General features: G+C 42.8%; 1 protein-coding gene across 3 annotated transcripts in view; it reads left to right on the top strand.

Annotated features, from left to right (window-relative positions):
- Positions 1 to 10,349: 10,349 nt before the first annotated feature.
- Positions 10,350 to 19,533, top strand: part of yju2 (YJU2 splicing factor homolog) — a 112,972-nt gene continuing 103,788 nt past the window's right edge. The window contains exons 1-2 of one of the 3 annotated variants that reach the window (XM_069928810.1): positions 10,350 to 10,459; positions 10,642 to 11,078. The gene's annotated coding sequence lies outside the window, so the exon portion shown is untranslated. The remainder of the gene's footprint in view (positions 10,460 to 10,641; positions 11,079 to 19,533) is intronic. The other 2 variants (XM_069928812.1, XM_069928811.1) reach the window with 2 other exon arrangements.

Genomic DNA, 19,533 nt, shown 5'->3' on the forward strand with positions numbered 1-19,533 from the left:
TAGTGCAGACCAGCCATACTCAACCTTTTTTTTTTGCTATGCCCCCCCCCCCCCCCCAGGACTCTGCTCAAAGTTTATGAGCCCCCTCCCCTGTGAAGCAGTCAAGTTTTGGTTTCTTCTGTACTTGACACCTATAGACTACATAAAAATATATTTATGTTACATGAGGTGAAACAAAAGGCTTTTACTTAAATGTTCTGTGACTCCCAGTGGGGCCGTAAGGTCCCCGTTGTGAGTGTCTGGTGAAGACAGTCCATTTGAAAATAAAACAGCTCTTGAACAGAGAAGCAGTGGACCTTTGGCTTCTGTACCATCTGCTTGAAGGTAGCATTGAGAAGAGGTTGTGGCCAGGGTGATGGGGTTCCTTTATGATTTTGGCTGCCTTTTTGAGACAGCACCCCGCCTGGATGCCTTCAGTGATGGGAGCTCAGAGCATGTGATGGTCCTGGCTATGTTTTCTACCTTCAGCAGGCTTCTATGTTCCTTGGCACTTGAATTACCAAACCAAGCTGTGGTGCACTTTCCACAGTGCACCTGATAGTGTATTCATGATATGCCGAATCTCCTCTGATGTTTTTAACCCAGGCACTGCCTGTATCAGCAATAAGGTGTGCTGACCAAGAGAGAAGGGTCAAAGGCTGTCTGGAAGAGGTGTAAATGGAGAGAGAATACAAGAGAAAGAAATAACAAAATAAAATATGCAACATTTTCTGGAAATAGAAAGGAAAATACAGGGAAAGCCTAAAATGTCAGGCAGCATGAAGGGAGAGGCAAAAACCAAATTACATTAGGCCGCGTCAGACAAGCAAAAAAAACTGCATATACTGAAAATCTGAAACAAAAATTACAAAACACTGGAAGCACATAAATACTCCGTAGGCCACGTCTGTGAAATCAGGTGGAGAGCTAATAAACTAGGACAATGAGCAAAACTATGTACTATGATCATCAGCTCACAAAGGCAACCCCTTGGAAGGTTAGCTCTGCTCCTCTTCCCAGAGAAGCTGGCTGGATTGTTGAACATGTCCAGGCCATTCTATTTTCATTTCAAATATAAGCCTCCAGTGTTCTTTGTTATCCTTTGTTCTTTGAATGATGGTGTAGCATAGTTTACAATTTCCTGAGAAGGCACATTTAACATCTCACCCTAAAGTTCATCCCTTCTGCGGTATCTCACCACAGAGTCAGCTCAGGTTAGGTACTAAATCTCTGAAGTGTGGCTCAAACCTAGACTTAGAGATTTCTACCATTGAATCAAGGTGACAACATTTGCTTTTATTTGATTTACTAACCAAGTCGATTGTCTTTCAGGGCAAAACACCGCTGTCCTTTTAAAAGACTACCTCAAGTTCAGAGTTCAAATAAATACATGACATCATATACATTCTTTTTCCTGTGGGCCAGACAGAATTTCTACTTAATAATAGTGGGGCGAAAACTATACTCAAGAAAAGACAGGTATACAAAGAGAAATGTAAAGAAAGAAAAATAAACTGTGCTAGAAAAAAATATTCAGTAAATAATGTGCAAAGTAAGAGGTCCTTAAATGAGTCCCTGACTGAGTCTATTGTTTAGGAGTCTTGATGGTGGAGGGATAACGACTGTTTCTGAACCTGGTGGTACGAGACTTGTGGCACCTATACCTCTTTTCTGATGGCAGCAGCGAAAACAGAGTGTGTCCTGGGTGGTGTGGATCCTTAACGATCGCTGCAGCGTACCATGAAGATTTTCTTGATGGTGGGGAGAGTTTTGCCTGTAATATACTGCACTATGTTCACTACCTTTTGCAGGGCTTTCTGCTCAGATGTATTGGTGGCTCCATACCAAGAAGCGATGCAGCCAGTCAGCATTCTTTCCACTACATTTCTGTAGAAGTTTACCAAGGTTCCGATGTCATACCGAACCTCTGGAGACTCCTGAGGAAGTAGAGGAGCAGGCATGCCTCTAAGGATGACATTCGAATGTTGAGTCCAAGAAAGGTCCTAAGCAATAGTGACGCCCAGAAATTTAAATTTGCTCACCCTCTTCACTGCTGATCCCCCAATGATCACTAAATCGTACACTTCTGGTTTTCCCTTCCTAAAGTCTACAATCAGCTTCTTGGTTTTTGGTGACATTGAGTGCGAAGTTGTCATTAGTACACCATTGAGCCAAGTTTCCAGTCTCCCTCCTGCATACTGACCCATTGCTCCCTTTTATACAACCCACTACAATGGTATCATCACCAAATTTGTAAATGGTATCGTCATACCGAGTCTTGCAATTGGAGGTGCAAGGTGAGGAGAGCAGGATTCGCTGCTCTGTGATGCTCTGGTGCTGATGGAGTTTGTGGAGGAGATATTCTTGCCAATCCACACTGATTGTAGTATGGAGGTGAGGAATCCAGGATCCAATTACAGAGTGGGATTTTGAAGTGCAAGACTTGGAGTTTGCTGATCACTTTTGAGGGGATTATGGTGTTGAATACCGAACTGTAGTTGATAAAGAGCATCCTAATGTATGCACCTTTGCTGTCGAGATATTCCAGGGTTTTGTGTAGAGCCTGTGAGATTACATCAGCCGTAGACCTGTTGCTGCAGTAAGCAAAAGATCCATGTTGCTACTCGGAGAGAAACTGATGTGCTTCAACACCAGCCTCTCAAAATACTTAATCACTGTGGATGTGAGTGCCACTGGTTGATATCCTTTGAGGCAGGTTATTGCACTCTTCTTAGGCACCGATACGATTGAGGCCTGTTTGAAACAGAGTGAAATGTTGAAGATATCCACGGCAGTTTGTCAGCACAGGTTTTCAATAGTTGGCTGGGGACTCCATCCAATCTGGATGCTTTCCTTCGATTCACTTTCCTGAAGGCAGCCCATACATCATTCTCGGATACTGACAGTAGAGGATCATCATGGGATGTGAGGGTGTGCAGTGGTTCTTCCTTGCTCTTGACAAATTGGGCATAGAAGGCATTGAGTTCATCTGGGAATGAAGATTTGGTGCCTCCTACTGCACTGAATTTTGTTTTGTAGCAGGTTATGTCAATTAGGCCCTGCCACAAGGTGAGAATCACTGATGATCATAGTACATAGTTTTGCTCATTGTCCTAGTTTATTAGCTCTCCACCTGATTTCACAGACGTGGCCTACTGAGTATTTATGTGCTTCCAGTGTTTTGTAATTTTTGTTTCAGATTTTCAGAACCTTGATTCTCGTACAGAATCTCCACTTTTCCCTGGGGATGGCTTCTGAGGGTCATACCTGAACCTCATGTAGAGTTCTGGACTTTAATGCCTGTGATTTGGCTTAAGCTTAACATGTTAAATAATTTTGATGGTATTCTTTTGAGCAGATGTTTGCAGAGATTAATCTCTGAACAATAATACATCCATTCCTCATCTTAATGTTACCCAATTGAACCCTGCATCTGATTCTGACAATAAACTGAAGGATTTCAGAAAGGAGAAGGGGAAGGTTAATTACAGGGATACAGTGCTAGAGATTATTTTTTAAGGACTGCACATTTCCACAGCTGGGAGAGCCATTACCACATTGCTCAGAGATCCAGGTCAATCTTGACTTGAGGTGTGTGGAGTTTGCACATTCTCCCGGTTACTGACTGGGTTTTCTATGCATGCTTCAGTTTTATCCCACATTCCAAAACAAGTGGGTTGGTAGATTAATTGATCCATGTAAATTTCATTATTGCATAAATGAGTATAGGATTTGGATGGGCATTGATGGGAATGTGGGGAGAATAAAATAGAGCAGTATATATTTGTGTAGAAATGGGTACGATGATGGATGCAGACTTGATGGGCTGAAGGGTCTGTTTCTGATCTGTCTCTATGACTATGACAAAAATTTGGGGAAATAAAGAAAATTAATTGGAAATAATTGGTCAAATGAAAATAATTGAAGGAACTTGCGATAAATATCAAAAATCCAAGTAGATATTTTGATTCATTTACAATGAAGGATGTAAAGTCTATTTTTGCCCCCTTGTTTGAGTCATACTTTCTTTTCCTGAGATGGTTATTTTCCCTTCCTCTTTCTTCAGAAAATTATTTTGTGAATGTTTACAGCAGCTCAATTCCTATTTACCTGATACTGCTGCTCCAATTGAACTGTACCACATGAATAAGACCCACAAAAGCTTCTGCAGTCCAAATTCAGTTTTACATTTAATGAAACATTGGTTGCAGCTACAAAGATATGAGTAAAATTTCCAAGGACAACATCCAAGCTTATGCTGACACATGGCAAGTTACCACATCACACAGGACGTAAAATGAGCAAATCTGCAGAGGCTGGGGTCTAGATCACTTCACTGAGCACCTTTGCTGTGTCCACTGCAGCAGCAAGGACCTCATAGTGGTCAACCACTTCATTTCCACACCCCTTTGCCACACTATCCATGGCCAGATATAATGCTAAATTGAAGCCACCTGCAAAATGGAGAAACAAAACCTTTCGTTCCGTCTCTGATACTGCCATCTGGTTGGAGACTATGATGTCCTCTATTTCTGTAAACCCCCTTCCCCAGTCTCTCTCTCTCTTTCCCTCATCCCTCTGTCTCCAATTCTCCATCCCTTTGCCTTCCTTCTCAGAGAGGTACCCTTTGCTCTCTGCTCCCTCCCCCCATCACTTCTCAGTTTCTTTCTCTTCTATGCTCCCACCTGTATACACCTATTACCTCATAACTGTTAGCCTGTTCACCCCTTCCCCTTCATCCTATCCCTGTGCCTTTTTATTTAGGCATCGGTGCAATTTTGACATTCCTCAAAAGGGCCCAGGCCCGAAACATTGACTGCAATTTACTTCCTACAGACGTTGCACAACCTGCTATGTTTCTCCAGCTCTTCTTTGTACAACACCAGACAGGAAAATTGGATTTTACAATGTAGAATTAGGAATTCACCCTAATTCCCTTGAACCTTGTTTTACATAGATTTTCATCATTTAGAAAATATTGTGCTCGATTAGTTTTATATTGGAAGTAGATGCAAACTCAAAATATATTTGCCATAGTATTATTAATTTATTCAATCAATTAGTATACCTTTGTAATGTAATCCATTTCATATACATTGCTTGCAATGAACCCAAGGAATAATAAGCAATGAACAGGTCAACAAAGCAGATCGAATTCGGCACCAATTGCAAGTTATTATTCCCTCCCACTCTCGACATTTCAGGGAAACGGGGTTAACGTCGACAAGAAACTTATCTACTTCAGCCACACAAATGCCGTGAGGACTGGAGTTCAAGTACACTGCAGTGACTCACCTGCTGACCCCGGGTGTGTGCTGGTTTACACTTGCCTGTACGATTACAGCTTCAAACAACTCAAGGGTGGTGGCCACGCAGAACATTCTATTGGATTGAAGAAGAAAAACCCAGGAAATGCAGATTATGCAGTCAATGAGAAAACAAAGAGAAGCTAGCGTTACTTGATTCTCAAGCAGTACTTTTAAGATTCAAATTTAAGGAGTATAGACACATACATTTTGATAGCTTATTAATAAAACATTTTTTCACATAAAATATAAATAAATTTTTTTTCTCCTACATTTCCGTGTGGTCGTTTGTTACCGCCATGCATCTGTGGCACATACGCATGCACATAAAAGCCAAGAATTTTCAGGAAGTACCAAAGGATTTGAGGGTGGCATATGTGGTTCCTCTGTTTAAGAAAGGGTCCAAATGCAAACCTGGGAATTATAGGCCTGTAAGTCTGACGTCTGTGGTGGGCAAGTTGATGGAAAGTGTTCTGAGGGATGCTATTTACAAATTTTTGGAAGTACAGGGATTGATAGGGAGTAATCAGCATGGTTTTGTCAGGGGTAGATCATGCTTGACAAACCTGATTGAGTTCTTCGAAGGGGTTACAAAAAAGGATGATGAAGGGAAAGCTGTGGATGTTGTCTATTTGGACTTTAGTAAAGCTTTTGACAAAGTTCCCCACAGGAGGTTAGGAAAAAAGGTGGAGGCATTAGGTGTAAATAAGGAGGTAGTGAAATGGATTCAGCAGTGGTTGGATGGGAGGTGTCAGAGAGTAGTGGTAGAAAATTGTTTGTCCAATTGGAGGCCGGTGACTAGTGGAGTTCCTCAGGGTTTGGTCCTGGGTCCACTATTATTTGTTATATATATTAACGATCTGGATGTAGGGGTGGAGAATTGGATAAGCAAGTTTGCGGATGACACAAAGATTGGTGGTGTTGTGGACATTGAGGAAGATTATCGTAGATTAAAAGGTGATTTAGGAAGGCTGGAGTTGTGGGCTGAGAAATGGCTGATGGAATTTAATACAGATAAATGTGAGGTGCTACATTTTGGAAAGGCAAATTTAAATAGGTCATATACATTAAATGGTAAACAATTGAGGAGTGCAGAGCAACAAAGGGATTTAGGAGTTATGGTAAATAGTACCCTCAAGGCTGATACTCAGGTAGATGGTGTGGTGAAGAAGGCATTTGGAATGTTGGCTTTCATAAATCGGAGTATTGAATTCAAGAGTAGGGAGGTTATGATGAAATTGTACAAGGCATTGGTGAGGCCAAATTTGGAGTACTGTGTACAGTTTTGGTCACCAAATTATAGGAAAGATATCAACAAAATAGAGAGAGTGCAGAGAAGGTTCACGAGAATGTTGACAGGATTTCAGGGTCTGAGTTACAGGGAAAGGTTGTGCAGTCTGGGGCTTTTTTCTCTGGAGCGTAGAAGATTGAGAGGGGACTTGATAGAGGTGTTTAAGATTTTAAAAGGGACAGACAGAGTAAATGTGGATAGGCTTTTTCAATTAAGAAAGGGGGAGATTCAAACTAGAGGACATGGTTTAAGATTGAAGGGAGAAAATTATAAGGGGAACATGAGGGGAAATTTCTTTACGCAGAGGGTGGTGGGGATGTGGAATGAGTTTCCGGCAGACGTGGTCGAGGCGGGATCATTGGTTACATTTAAGGAAAGACTGGATCGTTACATGGATAGGAGGGGACTAGAGGGGTATGGACCGGGTGCTGGTCAGTGGGACTAGGAGGGTGGGGATTTGCTACGGCATGGACTAGTAGGGCAAAACTGGCCTGTTCTGTGCTGTAAATGGTTATATGGTTATATATGGTAAGTCCATATTCTCAGGTGATTCAGATTTCTGGCATCCGGATTTTCGGACTTTTACTGTATTAACTTCATTACACATCTACTAGCTTGGCATATTGTGGATGCAGTCTCTACTATCTGTAGGGGCAATTTTCTTGGCATCTCATGGACCAGAAGGGCAAAGACAATAGATCCACGGGAACACATTTATCACTGTTTCCCTCTGCCACACACTATTGCAATTTGGGCATAGTTCACCATTTTGTAATCATTCTTTGGTCAAAGTTTGAAACTCTTTTCCAAACAGTACTGTGGAATTGCCCTCAACGTGCAGTCTTCAGTACGGTGCTTCCACATTCTGGCATTAGCAATACAAAACTATTACAACATCCTGAGAAAGGAAGTACATTCTTTCATTACCTTACAGAGTTACATTGACTGTCTGAAGTCAATGAACATCAAAACAGTTTGGGCATTGCGTAACAGTGTTAATAGTCAACAAAGAAGGTAGTGTCTGGATTCTGTCATTGATGTTCTTGCCGTGTGTGATAGAAGAACAGAAAAAGAACTCTGGTAACCTGGAAGAAGTGTTTTTTTTTGGAAAACTCAAAAGGGGGCAGTTTTCTTCAGCAAGACATTGAAGTGGCTGATTGAAGGAAATCAGTTTGTGTGTGTGTGTCCAACAAGCAACGAATCTCTCTCTCTGAAACTAACAAAGACTTTCCTTTGTGGTAACTATTTAAGTTAATGTGCCAGAGCCTGGTGAAGGTTAAAAATGTTACATTTTGTGCACAGTATGAAAATTGCCTGATACCAGTGAACTTGGAGAAGTGAAAATTGAATATTGGACAGTGAAGCAAAGAACTTTCCTCTACATACATGTGCACTAAGAATTAGAAGAGTTTTAAGTTAGGTAAAGTTAATAGTAATAAGTTAAAGATTAATCCTATTATGTTTGAAGAAAAATAAAAGCAACTTTTGTTTAAGTCACCATTGTCTTGGTGAATTTCTGTTGCTGCTGGGTTTTGGAGTCCTCTGGGCTCACCTCCTGTCTTAGAGTTGGAAGGTTGTTTAGCAAAGTGAAAACACAAAAAATGAGCACAATGTTTTAGATGACACTTCAGTGCCACACTCAGGGCGATGCTACATCACTTTTACTTCAGGCAGCATTTGGAAATGACCAGGGAGTGGTGGTGGTGGGGGGGTTGAATTTGCCAAACCGCTCCATGTCCTGCATGATGTTTATCTTCAAACATAACTATCATTATACCTACAATCTATCACAGTACCCTGTGGCCTTGATATGATACACAAAGGAGCTGTTGCCCACTTCAATTGGAACACCTATGTTCTATTTGTGTTTCTCAACTTAACTTTCCACCCATTCAACTCCCACCCCAACTATTCCTAATTAGTCATGTCTGTTCTTGGCCTTATCCATTGCCAAACGGGGAAGCAAAGGACTGGCACAGGGCACCAGAAAACAGGGAGACCACCCCCTCCCCCGGTCTGAAGAGAAGCAAAGGAGATGACCCACAGGATGGTGACCACGGTGGCGAACCAGTGAGGGGCTCCGAGGCTGAGGAAGACACAGGTGGCAGGCTGCTGGTGATTCGAGGCGGGGAACACACGCAGGCTGTTGGCTGCTGGCGACTGTGGTCAAGGGGTTCAAACAGGGCTGCGGACTGCTAGAGACTGGTTCAAGACTGGCTGAAGGGGTACCAGGTATCGGATCTGGGATGTGAGAGGGCGACAACGGTGCTGAGGGTTCCTGGCCATGTCGGAGGTTTGGATCTGGAGCTCGGGCTGTTGGTGATTTGTTCTGGACTTTGTGTGGCTGCGGAAGCGCTGGAAGAAAATCCATGGACACTCGGTGACCCTGAGGGAGCTCTCTTTTTATGACTGTAAGAGGCACTTCAGGCAATTTCTGCCGATGGTGAATCTATCTGCCTTACAGCAGACAAAAACAAATTCCATGTAATATTGTACTTTTTTATCACAATTTCTTGAATTGTAAACTCGAGGAATATCACATTATATTCCTCCTCGACAGTCTTATAACCATATAACCATTTACGGGGCGGAAACAGGCCACGTTGGCCTTTCGAGTCCGCACCGGTTCACTGATTTTGTGCGCCCTCTTCAGGCAATGGTCCCGATGGGTTTGGCCCTCGAATTCCAACTTCAGTGGCTGAATTCTTCCGTTATTCCACCTTGGCAAACTCCAAGAGTCTCGTTTGCAAAACCTACAAATTGGGAAGATAAAGAGGTCCACGAGCTCCTTACCCTCCAAGCTCCATCAAACTTCTCCTGATGCACTGAGGAAAGTCTACTGTCTGATTGGATCATAGCCTGATTTGATTTAATTTTAGTGCTTATCTTATGCATCTTCACAATGACATTCCCAAATACTATAGATTTCAGATTATATTGTCAGAGTACATACATAACATTACATACAATCCTGAGATTCCTTTTTCCTGCAGGCACGGCAGAATCACCAAAAATTGTACACAGCATGAACAAGTAAACAAATAAAAGAAATGTAAACAGGTAACAAATGTAAACAAACTGACTGTGCAATACAGAGAACAATTCGGAGAATCATTTTTATTCCTAATGGTTATGGATTATACTATCTTAGCCTAGATTGAACATTTCTATTTAACTATGTAGGTAACATCTATTCCATCTCTTCTTTGCCCACTCATGTACTTATATTTCCCCTTTCCCCCTCCTTTCTAGTGGCCTCTTCTCTACCTTGCTCTCCACCTCCCGACACCCTGTCATCTCTGCCCCCTTCCTGGTTCTCTTCCCCCTCTTCACAAAGCGTCCCAACCCGAACTGTCGACTGTCGCTTTCGACCGGTGGATGCTGCGTGACTTGTCGAGTTGTTCCAGCCATTCTTTGCTTGTTCGAGTGAAAGTTGGAACACTCAGTGCCACAGGCAGTATCTGCGGTGGCAGGAAAACTCAGCTAACATTTTTTTGGGGATTCAGTAGGTGCTTTTCCACCCCTGGGTCGCCCTCCTGGGACCCAGGTGTGTTAAATGAGTCACCGGTGCTCCCAGCCGTAAATCGCTAACCCGGCGATTTAAAGGGGATCCCGCCCCCGTGATGAGATGTTGAATGACGTGTCATGCAAAGTATCAATAAGTCTCCCCCCTCCCACCAGTTGTCAATCACCCCCCCCCCCCCCCACCAGCAGCAGATGATCCCTCTGCTCCCGCGGCAGCTGATCCCCCCCCCCCCCTCTGCCCCGTCGGTAACCCCTTTCTCCCCTCCTGCCAGGGATTCCCTGTGAAGCCAGAGCTGTCATCACAAAAGTAACTGGGTTGGCCATTTTTGCTTTCAAGCCACGGGAGGACGTGACCGAGGTAAGTTTTAAGGGGCTCCCTGACCACCTCCGAGGTGGGGCAGGGATCCGGTTGATTTCCAACGGGGCTCACCGCGTCAGACTCTTTCAAAGTGTCCTGTGAACGGGGCACTAAATGACCGGGTGAACCCCATTTGACAGGGCAATTTAAAAACGCCAACTATTTGCGGTCTCTGCTTTCAGAAATGCGCCGGTGTGGTCGCTCAAGGCAGGATTTAAGCGGAATTGTAAAAGTGAATGATCTCTGCAAAGATCAATCGGAAGATCAAAAATGTGTTGCAGAAGTTGGATCCATTCCGCTTGTCTGAAACACTGGGAATGGTGGGACTGAACCGATCGGGTTCGTCATTCAGTTTGCAGCCCCCGGCCGTGTCTCCTTGCGTCAAACGGGCAGCAAGGCGAGAAACTGGGGTCCCGTTTCAGCCCCTGGGCTGTGCTGGCTTCTAACCGCGTTCCTTCTTCGAGTCCAAGCCCCCGGGCGAGACCTGGCTCCTTGCGTCACCACACGATGCCTCCGTCCTCTCCTGTGATTGGCTGCGGCTCGTTTGGCAACAACTCTCCGATTTCCCAGAGCTTCCGGGTTGAACGCGGTCTGGGGCAATGGAGAAATGAGCCCAAAGGTAAGAGTGGGGCTGTGGGAGTCAGCCAAGTGGTTCCGTAACTGATTTTTGTGTGTGTGTGAAGGGACCATCAGAGGTTGAGAATCGCCCACCAAACTCTTTCAATGCTCCCACGCTTGTTCCTGGTCCCATCTGTCCAGTGTCCTTACCTGTCTCGCCCATTTCTATATTCTGGCAATCTTCCCTCAATGCTGAATAGTTAAACTATCTCTCGGTACAACCGGTTTGGGAGATCTGCGGCCTCTTTTACACCTGCCAACAGTGTTTATTTACTAAGCTTCCGCAGACACTGCAATGCAAATAATTGTTTAGACAAATAATTGATTTCTGTATCATTTCAGCGATGCATTGGAAGCACATTTCATTTAGAAAAAAAATTGTTACCAAAGTCGGATTTAGATTGGATGAGATACCGTGGGACATCAGTGGGGTTGGATTGTGGAAGAGATAACATTGATTATTGGAGTCAGTCCAACAATTGGAGACGTTTTTAAAAGGTGGTGGAAATCGGAAACAGAAAATTCTGGAAATACTCAGGACGTTGAGCAGCATCTGTGAAAAGATATGCCGTTAACGTTACAGGTCCGCAACTGTAAACTGTATGTCCATCCTCAGATGCCACCTGACTTGATGGGAGTTCCCAGCATTTTCTGTTTTGAGAAGGTTTAGACACGGGGATGACTGTCGGAGGAACTATGAGGCTACAGGACCTCATGTGGGAGGAAGAGATTGGACATGTGCTCCAAGTGAATGTGAAAAAGACAGAAGAGTGCTGGCAGAAGCTAAAATTGTAGTTCCATTTCACTGTGGAAGGAATTATACAGAGAGCTAGAGGAAGATCTGGGTTAATGTTGTAGTTGTGAAAGCTGCAGTTTATTTTAGCATGCAAGGGTCTACATTCCATATCTTTGCTTGTTCCCTTTAATTTGTCAAATGTGTTCTGAATTCTTTGATTCCACCATACTTTTAGGCACCATGTTCATTACTTTAATACAGTAATGTGGTGTGTTTTTGTTTAAAAACCCTCATCTCACATTTCTTATGCCTGTTGGTATAAAACTACATCCTTTGTTGAATGACAAACTTGCCTTTGGAAAGAGTTTCTCCTTGTAGACGCCATTAAAATCCCCACAATTTTAGGTGCCAAAAATAACAGGGAAGGTCACAGCAACGTCAGAGGCTAAGTGGGTGGAAGGTGAAGAAGATAGGAATGAGATGGCAGAGGCACTGGGCATTGCATCTGGCAGAGTACCCTGACTAGAAGGCAATGCCTTCAGTGGTGTGTCACACTTGCTGACGATGTCTTCAGGCAAAGGAAGGAGTGTCAGTGTTTGTAGTGATTGGACATGGTAATATCGCATGGCGATCCCTTCACCTGGGACATCTGGCACTGAAGTCCCGGTCCTTCTACACGCCAAGGTAGTTCACCTCCATTGTCCTGATTGCAGTCTATACCCCCCCATATAGGCTCACATTAAAGTAACACTTGAAGAACTACACACTGTGATCAATAAAATCCATAAGATTTATCCTGATGCATTCTCATTCATTGCTGGGAACTTCAATCTGACTCGCTTAAAGAGGTACTTCCAAACTTTTACTAGCATATCTCCAGTGCCAAGGAAGAGCAAGGTGACTTACCTCTAGATGAAGTGCTTTGAGAGGTGAAATAAATTCCTCCTGCCTCAGAAACGGTTAGTGTAGCGTAGAGGTTAGCATAATGCTGTTACAATGCCAGCGATCAGGGGTGAGTCTGGCGTTGTTTGCAAGGAGTTTGTACGTTCTCCCGTGACTGCATTGGTTTCCTCCAGGTGCTCCGGTTTCCTCCCGCAGTTCAAAACGTACCAGAAAACGTAGGTGCATTTGGATGGCATGGGCTCATGGGCCAGAAGAGCCTGTTACCATACTGTGCGTCTAAATTAAAAATGTTTAAATTTAAGTGACCTGGACCCACTTCAATTCACCTACCACCACACCAGATCAACAGTGGATTCTGTCTTGGTGGCCCTCCACTCTGTGATGAACTGTATGGACTATAAGAACACCTATATCAGGCTGTACAGCTTGGTGTTTCACACCATCAAAATTGATAACCGGAGATCTGGGATTCTATTAATCCCTTCTTCCTTATCGGCAGACCCCAGTAAGAGTAGATCAGGATCATCACCTCATCCTCATTGATTATAAAATTGGAGATCTCAAAGCTGTGTGCTGGGTCCCCTGCTCTGTTCCCTTTATTCTCTTGACTGTGCAGCCAAGTTTAAAAATTTGTTGACAATATCAATGTTGTTGGCCGAAAAATGGGCAAAGAAGAAGCATTGAGATGGAGAATCTAGTTGTGTAGTGCCAGAACAATATCAGCAAGACCAAGGAATTGATTGTGGACTTTGAGAATGGAAACTGAGGAACCATGGATCTGCCTTCATTTAAGGATAGTTAGCAGCTTCAAGTTCCTTGGAATCCACATATAGGGTCCAGTACATTGGAGAAACAGTAAAGAAGGCTTACCAACATTTCTACTTTCAAAGGCGTGTGAGTAGATTTGGCATGTCATCGAGTGCTCTCGTCAAACTTCCATCGATGTGCTGTGGAAAATACAGTGACTGGTTGCATCACAACCTGGTTTGGAAACTTGAAGGCCCAGGAATGCAGCAGCTGCAGAGAGTGGGTGACTTAGCCAAGGCCATTACAGGCACCGTTGAAGGACGTCAACACTGTTGAAGATCCTCACCACCCATGCTCTTTTTCTATTGCTGCTATCTGCAGACAGTACAGAAGCCTGAAGGACATTGCAAATTAAAACAAAATCCTCCCAATATATCTTCAGGCATAAGCAACATAATATTCTCATTCTATTGTTGTCTCTGGGAAGATAGATCAGATTATATTTTTGGGCAGTACAGTTAGCGTAGTGGTTAGCGCCATGCTGTTACAGCACCACCAATCGGGATCCCGCGCTGTCTGTAAGGCGTTTATGCGTTTTCCCTGTGTCTGTGTAGGTTTTCCCCAGGGGCTCCGGTTTCCTCCCACGGTTGTGGGTCAGTTGGGTAGCACAAGCTCATGGACTGAAAGGGCCTGTTACCTTGTACGTCTAAATTTATATAACATTTTTTATCAGTATGTTTTATAGTCTGGATTTGAATGCATAAGTTGGGGTAGACACATTTTTGAAAGATTGGGAAACTGAAGGCAATAAGGAGCTGTACAGAAAGGAAGTTGAGGGCAGTGCGGAGCAGCCATGGTCACATTGAATCATTGAATAGTGGGCCATGCCTGTGGGAAAGAGTAGCCTCAAACATTGCTTCGTGCTCTACAAGCCTTGCGGTTTTCTGCTTGCTCGTAATATCTTTCAAACCTAGTTCAAGATCAATTATTCCATACAATTGTCTTGATCTACCCTGTTCTTTGTAAAAAGTAGCCAATTAAAATAATGAATTCCTTGTGTATTTTGTTTCAGCAAACAGAAAACTGCACCACCCATAAACCAATGTAGTCAGGGTGTGGATATAGTGATTATGCATTGAAGCTTAGTGTATAATTTTTATACATTGGAACACCTAGAGTTAGTTCATGGTGAGGATCGAGATGACCAGGCAGGTTTGTGTATAGGTTTAACATCACATCTTTGCATTCATGATCTTTCCATGTTGCTGATACACTGAGCTCTACTCTACTCACTGGAAAAGGAATCTTGGGGTTGTATGTGATGTCATCTATCTACTCTGACAATAAATCTGAAATGTGTACACTTGGTTTGAAAGTGCATGTTTAGTTATTTTTGCTTTGTCCATGTTCTACATGTAAATAACCACAGATAAACATGAATTAAGAGCAGGGGTAGGAAACTTGGCACTGAGTCAAGCCTCTGCCATTGAAAATGATCATGGCTAATCTGATCATTAACTCAACTCTGCATTCCCATCTATCAAGCAATAATCTTTGATTTCATATCTTTCTACCTTTGACAAAAATATTCATAAATTCTGCTCTTTGAGGTATCTAATCTCTTTTATTAAGGAGAAACTTTACTTTTTAAAAACCGTGTCCTCTAGATCTAAGATTTTCTCTGCACTGACCTGTATTAACCCCTCAGGATTGTGTATTTCAGTCAAATCACCTCTGTTTTTTAAACTCCAACAAATCAATGCCACAGAGATAATTCAGTACACAGGTCTTCAACATTCAGGGCATTGAGCACAAGAGTTAGGACGTCATGTAACACTCGGTATTCTGCATAGTTCTGGTTGCCAATCTATAGAAAGGATCCCATTAAATTGGGAAGGGTGCAGAATAGGTACACAAGAATGTTACCAGGACTGTAGAGGTTGAGTTGTAAAGAGAGGCTGGATAGGATTTAAACAAGAAAATCTGCAGATGATATGTTTGTAGTTTAATACACAAAAGTGCCGGAAAACTCAGCAGATCACACAGTTTTCCCTGTGCGGCAATGATACGTAACCAATGGTTCGGGCCTTCGTCAAAGCAGGCAGGGGCTTGATTAAATTGGTGGACCCTGCTTTTCGTTCATGCCTTGACAAAGGGCTCAGGCCCGAAATGTTGGTTGCAAATCTTTGCGACAATGGGAACACTGAATAGGATTGGGCTTTTTTTTCACACCGAAGCATAAAAGACTGAATGGTGATCTTATAGAGCTCTATAAAATCACGAGGGGACCATTGATAAGGTGAATAGCTATATGGTCTTTTTTTGCAGGGTGAGGTGATCTAAAATAGATTTAAGGTGAGAGAGGAAAGATTCAAAGGAGACCTGAGGGGCATCATTTTTTTAAATGGAAGGCAGTGAGTCGAGGAAGGGGTGGAGGCAAGTACAGATTCATTGTCATATACATACATGACATCACATACAACCCTGAGATTCTTTTCTCCTGCGGGTGCAGCAGAATTACTAATTGATAGTGCAAAAAATAAACTGTACACAGCTTTTTAAAAGACATTTAGACAGATATGTGAACAAGAAAGGGTGCATTAGTTTTCAAACTACACCACTCCCCACGCCCCCCCCTCACACTTCCACCTTCAGCAATCCCAATGTCGTAAGAAAATTAGTAAGGGATTGCTGAAGGTGCAATGTGAGAGGGAAGGGAAGGTTGAAAATCACTGCTCAAGATCCAATTGTTACTGAAATACTTTGCTTGAGAGAAATTGTCATTTGCTCATTTCCTTTGGAGTTATGAAACCATGCACATAATGAGTAAATTAAGAGTGGTTTCCAAACTTTTTCTTTCCACTCACATTCCACCTTAAGCAATCCCTTACTAATCACAGAGTACTGATGGCATAGGGAATACTTAAGGTGGAATGTGAATTTAGTGGGGGCAGTTTGAAAACCACTGGTTTGGAGTGATATGGGCTAAATGCAGGGAAATAAGACAAGCTCTGATTGGTAATTTAGCCAGCATGGGGGAGTTGGATAGAGGGCCTGCTTCTGTGCTGTTTTTATTTTAACTCTAATGTTACCTTAGCTTCACTACTTACAGCACCTGTCCAATAACAATTTAATCAGATTTACTCATACTCCTGGGAACATCTTCTCTCTGTCTACCCTTTCATGGTCATTTGATGTTATTTTATGTGTAGGGGTGGGGTGGGGGGGAAGAAGGGGCTTGATTTGTTTTCCTCCGCCTGCCTAGTAAATATGACTTCCAGAATTAACCACTGACTTTTATCTGGTTTCTAATTTGACTTTAAACAAATGCTCAGAATATTGTGAGAGGTTAAGTCCCATCCCAGCACATCCAGAACTTTTTCTGCCTTTCCCTAATCCATGCGGGGAAGGGGATTTATTGCAACAGATACACAGATAGCCTAACGCACAATGCTATGAAGTGCTAGTGAGATGGGTTCTAATCCGGCGCTGTCTGTAAGGAGTTTGTACGTTCTCCCCGTGTCTGTGTGGATTTCCTCTAGGTGCTCCGGTATACTCCCACCCTCCAAAACTTTCATAGGTTGTAGGTCAAATTGGGAGTAATTGGGGTTTAAAGTGCCAGAATCAGCTTTTGGCATGCTATAAATTAAATAAGTAGATGGTGATATTTTTTTGAGTCCTCGATTTCAAAATGTAGGAAAGCTTGTCACCACTTATCTGCAGAAATATGCACAATGTCTCAGCTGATCATGGATCAGTAGGATTACCTTCAGCAATCTTGAATTTTGGTATTTATTTGCGGTGGAGTTCAGGCTCCCATCTCTGGAAGGTACATGTGCAAACAGCCTCACACTACAGCTATTGGGTGAGCCATATCCTCAGCAAAGTCTTCGGAGAAGAGAAGGGCATATAAAAGAGGAATTGTTTATCGAGACACTTGGCTGAGTGGGTGAGTGGTCTCTCCTCAGAACCGTGGTGGCGCTATCTGTGGCAGCTAAATGGAGAGGGCTTAATGAAGGACACCATCAGAATTAAAATTTATTATTATGAATATGTCACAAAATTTGTGGTTTTGTACAGCGTTACGGCTGCAAAAATTGCTCTAAGTGACATATAAATAAATAAATGAATGGTGCGAAAGAAGAGAAAATAAGGTAGTGTCTGTGGTTCATTGTTCATTCAGGAATCTGATGACAGCAGGAAAGAAGCTGGTGCTGAGGGCTCATCTTCAAGTTCCTGTACCTCTTTCCAGATGGTAGCAGAATGAAGAGGGCATGGCCTCAAGAGTGAGGGTCCTTGGGGATAGACTCTATGTTCTTCAGTCACTGTCTCTTGCAGGAGTGGAGACCAATGCCCTTTGATGGCACTGGGCGAGTTCACAACTCCCTCTTTTCCTTTCCATACAGACAATGGCTCAATTACACAGCACTCCTTTCGTCTTTTTTAGGCACTAGTAAAATGTTCCTCTCTTCTGACTGCTAAGCATTTCTTGCAATCACTGTTTTTGCTTTATATTTCGCATAAATTTGTGAAATGGAATTTTATATTTTTTTCCGACAAAAATAGATTGAACAGCCAGAACTAATTGTATAACCGAGAAAAGGTTTTGGGTTAGCAGATGGAAGCCTTTACTTGTATTAAGGGGATTGATGGAGTTGTCATCAGAAAATGTTCCCACTTAAGGGAGAGTAGAAAACTGAGGATCAAGAGTAGAAGATAACAGACACTGAGATAGAGCAAGGAAACAGGCCCATTCACCCACCGTCCAGATCAGCCATTCACATATTAATCTGAATTTAATCCCATTTTTTAAAATTGTCCTCACATTCTCATCAACTACCCCCTCCCACCCACCATACGGATTTTATGAACACACTTGGGGAAGCTGCAATGGCTAATTAACCAACAAACCTGCACAACTTTGGGAAAGGGGAGGAAATTGGAGCACCCGGGGAACCTATGCAGTTACAGGGAGAAGGTGCAAACTCCACACAGGCAGCGCCAGAAGTCAGGATAAAATCGAGGTGTCTGGTGCTGAGAGGCAGCAGCTGTACTACTGTTGCCTGCTAATAAATCTAACTTGGCATTCAAGAGAAAGTTCTACCGGTAGGAAGTGGTTATAATGTGGAACTGGTCACTGCATGGAGAAGTGGAGACAAGAGGCATGTGTTTCAGTGGAAGCGAGACAAGAGCAGAACATTGATATCTCAAAGTATTTTAATATCAGTTAATAATTCTCTGAAATTTAGATTCCATGGTAATATATGTAAGGTAACCATTTAGTGTAGAACAATATGTAGTTGATAGCCACCGGTTAAATGACGTGATGTTGACCTGGGGATAAATGATGGCCTTTGGGGAGATTTTTCATTTCAATGGTAATTGTAAGCAAAGATCATTGCTCTAGTGGAAATGTCCTTGAATTTAACTTGCTGGAAAAGCTTATACTGGAAAAGATTTCCGATTCAGATTTATTGTCAGAGTACATACATGACATCATGTACAAAAAAAGATGCAAGATTATGACTTTTTCCAATCACAAATTCCCAAAGGATGGAAGGAATATTAAACCATTTATTATTATTAAGCAACAATTAACATTGATTAACAATTAAGAATTAGGAACAGAAGTAGGCCCTCCTGCCCTTCAGGTCTGCTCATCTATTTATCAAGATCATCGCAGTTCTACCACAACACCTTTTCCTTACACTATCCTCATGTCCCTTGATTTCCATAATTCTATTCTTCTCTGTTGTTACTCATTTCAATGACAGCCCAAGAGGGTAGGGAATCCCAAAGATTCACTGTTCTCCGAATGAAGTAATGTCTCCTCCTCTCCCTTTTCAAGAGCCAACCCTGTATCCTGAGGCGCGCCCCTGGTAATTGGCTCCTCGGCCAGAGAAAACATCTACCCTGTTGAGCCCTGTAGGTTCCCTAGAGATCATCTCTCCTCCTTTGAAACTTGCAGGTTGCATCTCCACAAGCCCCCTTGTGCAACAAACTTGCCGTTCCCAGGAACCAGAATGTAGCTTGTAAGAGGTGAAACTGATTATCAGCTTCATGGAGTCAT

Source organism: Narcine bancroftii, chromosome 3 (assembly GCF_036971445.1).
Source record: "Narcine bancroftii isolate sNarBan1 chromosome 3, sNarBan1.hap1, whole genome shotgun sequence".
NCBI lineage: Eukaryota > Metazoa > Chordata > Chondrichthyes > Torpediniformes > Narcinidae > Narcine > Narcine bancroftii.